The sequence below is a fragment of the Limulus polyphemus genome, unplaced genomic scaffold (genome assembly GCF_000517525.1).
Source record: "Limulus polyphemus unplaced genomic scaffold, Limulus_polyphemus-2.1.2 Scaffold6321, whole genome shotgun sequence".
Taxonomy (NCBI): domain Eukaryota; kingdom Metazoa; phylum Arthropoda; class Merostomata; order Xiphosura; family Limulidae; genus Limulus; species Limulus polyphemus.
The window spans coordinates 16,439-20,492 of NW_013671931.1; positions in this window are offsets into that span (position 1 = coordinate 16,439).

Consider the following 4,054-nt stretch of genomic DNA (forward strand, 5'->3'; position numbering starts at 1 on the left):
ACATTCATCAGTTAGCTAGGCCGCTTCTTTTGTTCAACTTGTGGCATGATGGTGGGAAAACAAAATATGCGGCCTAGCTAACTGATGAATGTATATTTGATGTAAAATGCTTATCAGTGCTATAAGTGTAGCTACCAGTTTGGCCGCCAATTTTGATTTCCTTCCTTTAAGTCGCACACTCAATCTTTTTTTCTTTTTTTTTACCGCACCTTTTTTCACATCTAAGTTGTTTTTTGTTAGATATCAGGATTTTTTGTCAATGCACACCAACAATGCACAAGTGAGAAAGTGACACTTGATAATAACCAACATTAGCTTTAGGATCGCAACCCTGTTATTCGGATCAGACCTATACTTTACAGAACCAACCGGATTCATTAAAATATACGGTGATAGTTTTTTTATCTCTAAAACAATGTTAATAACTTCCTTTATAGTAACGCCATGAAATCCCGATTAACTGTTTCAAGTCATCACCCGCATGCATTCGGTAAAGCCGTATCAAACATCATTATATAGCTAATTGTTTAATTTAATATCACGTGACGCTTAATGCTCTTTAAGTTAGAAAATTTCATAAAATTTAGCAAATTTGTGTTCAATAATAACCGTCCACCCGTATGATTCTTTTGAAAATTTGAGCTAGAAACTGCTAATCTAGATTGCTTGGCCTAACCAATTCTTATGTTTTCACCCTATGGTTTTGCTGCTCGAAGTCAGCCATATTTAATCCAAATGACAAAAAACTAAAAAGTGTCCACCTTTATTCTTTGATGAAGCTGTAGTAAAAATTTCGCACCGATAGCTTACGTGAATTTTTGGGTAGGCGTGAGCAAATATTTTGGTCAAAATTGAGCGGTTTTTGTTGAATAACTCTGCACATGTGGCATATATGTAGGCCAAATTTGTTTTAGGTTGTAAAGAGCTATCGGGGGTACCAAATTTAAAAACAATTCATGAAAGTTAAGTATGTTTTTTTATCAAGTAAAGTTTCCGTGCGAAGAAAAAAAAATACTAGGAAGAACTTCAAACAAAAGTGGATATTTTATATCTCATGTAATTCTTAATGGATTGTCTTGAAATTGAGTATGTGAAGTAAGGGTCAAGTAGAGCAAATCCACTGAAAATATGTGATAGTTTGGATCACCAAAGTCAGAGCTACAGAAATTGGAAAATTGCTAAACTATCACTTTGTTAATAACAAGTGCGTCTTGCAGGTTGTTTTATTATGTTTCTATTCTCATTTCTCATATCTATTTATATTTCTATTCTCATATTGTGCGCCGTTTTTCTGTATTTAATTACAGACAAGCAAACAAACAATTTCAGAGTTTTTGTAGTATATAGATAATGTCAGAAAACATTTAAACGCCATAGGCATTTACCGAGCCTTCACCAGTTTTTTTATACATCGTCTACTTCTCCAATATTATCATTTGTTTGGTTATACGTCACCAACCACTGAATTACATTGCAGTTCTCGTTCGCCATCTTGTACACTGCACTTGTACGCCAGACGATCAACTTTAAACCATAGTTCTGCCCACAACATCCAAATTGCATATGTTTAGTTACAAATATGTTACCGTGAAGTTCTCTTTCCCATGACAAAAATCTTTCAGGGACGAAATAATTCAGTATTTGCCCAAAGAATACAGACTTACGACTAAAGTACATCATGAATGGAGAAAACAGTTGTTGTCAGATATGAATTTTTTGACATTTTATATTTAGTGCTCAGTGGAACACAAGGAAGCTGTTTGATCGCCACCTTGTGGTTGGATATTACTTTTTTTTTAGTTTATTAACGTTATTCACTGCAGTATATAATTTTGCAGTAATTTCTATTTCCCCTAATTCTATCAAGGACACTCAGGACACGTGCCCTCCTATGGGGGCGCACCCGTCAGATTTAGAACCATATTTATAGGCTATCAATTAAAAATTACGAGCCGTTATGTTTAGATAGCTCTCGAGTAGCTTTGTGCAAAAATCTGAAACAAACGAACAAATGTACAGACATACGAGCGAAGGTTTGTTTGTAATTAAGCACAAAGCTACACGATGGGCTATCTGGGCTCTGCCTACCACGGGTATCGAAACCCGGTTTCTAGCTTTGTAAGTTCGCAGACATACCGCTGTGCCACTGGGGGGCAGCAGTGAAGGTCACATATATTTTCTTTAAAAAGAAGCATACTTGCTTCTAACTTACTATTGTAAGTTATATTTTCATTGTTTGAACTTAGTTGTTTACTAGAGGGCGCTTGACGTTAAAATCAAGTAAATTCACTTAAGTAGTCCAAGAATTCCTAGAATGTTCGTGAATGCTAATGATCGAGAGATTTTTTTTATCCTTACATGGGCTGCACTTCGCATTATTTTCACCAAATAATTCAAAAGAAACCACTCAACGAAATAACACGCTACAAAATTACTTTAGCTCACACTCCGATACAGTCTTATTTGTGATTTTGTCTTTTAGGTAGAATCGAATCCAATCAAAGGCACGGCCTACAGATCTAAAGGCAAAGATTATCCCTGCTAAATGTATAAGTAGTTTACTTACTTATGACTCACTTTTTTAAGTATTTTGTCTCTATATATACTAAATCTTTCAGGAAGCGCTCCCTAGTGGCACAGCAGTATGTCTATGGTCGTATACTGCTAGAAACCGTGGTGGGAAGAGCACAGGTTGCCCTTTGAGTGGCTTTGTTCTTAATAGCAAACAACAACTTTCATGAAGTTTTTATTTTTGTTTAACCAGTACTTGAAATATTCATTCTTAACAAAGAGAACCATAACAAGATCTTTAAAGAAAATCCTTGTCAGATCACATTCTTAAGATCTAAGTTTTTGTATTTGTAAAAGAAGAAGTATTCGTTTTTATGTAACAAATATATTATTTTTGTAACTGAGTTCACATAATCTCTATAATTTTCTCCACTAGAGTAAGAAATAGTAAATAAAAGGTCACGGGTAATACTTTCGCTTTGTAAGAACAAAATGAAGACGGTAAAGTGTCCAATCTTCGTTTTCGTCAGCAGCAGTCTTGAGGTGGAATTTGGGCGATGGTTGACAAGGTGAGTTAACAAGTCATATTGATCTTCTCTGATGAAACTGGTACAACAGTCAGAGATGTATCATGACACAAAACTGATTGGTGGCCGAGGGAGTGTGAAAATATCCTAAAGATAGCGAAAAAAGAAAAGCAATAAAAAAAAACAACTGTGCCACGTCCGTTATCTTTAAACGAAAGCTTTCTGTCGTTACCAATAAGGCCTCCTAGCTTTATATTGATGTGAGTACATAGAAGCAAAAGTTTAATTTATGTTCAACGTGTCTGTGAAACTAGATGTACTTCTGCAGGGTCCCGGAAATTGTTCTGTTTCACGAGTAAATAAAACCAAAATTAAGAGAAACAAATATTTATATGTCTTGCTTTTGAATATCACGTGTCATGCTGTATTGTAGCCAACAGGGGGCATAATGTTTCTCGTGATTCATGGCATGCGCACGTTTTACTGACGTCACGACAGTACAAATTGCAATGTTAAGCGTCCTTTATGTAATGTCATTTTAATGTCTACTGACTGACTGACAGACAACGCACTACTGTATAGTTGCGAATAGTTAAAATGGGTGACCCTTTCACACGGCCTTTGGCCCCCTTTCGGGGAAATAACATTTTCTAATTATTCGTATCTATAAATTCTTACTGTTCAACAATTCTATGAAGCTACGCTTTCTAGCTGTTCTAATCATTGAATTACTGCATTGTTATACAACGTTGTTACTTTTTGTTTTTGATTTATTGTGTATTATTAGATTTTTATTATACAGATTGTTTTGAATTGATAGCTTGAAATATTTATTTAGAAACCTAAATCTCCTAAGCTACCCGAAACTTGCGTGATATTATCGGGATTTAAAATAACTGGTGAAACAATATTGAAAGGAAATTTACCATTCATTTGTCTCACAAAATGCCTTTAATTAACTGTTGTGTTTAAATAACTGGTGAAACAATATTGAAAGGAAATTTACCATTCATTTG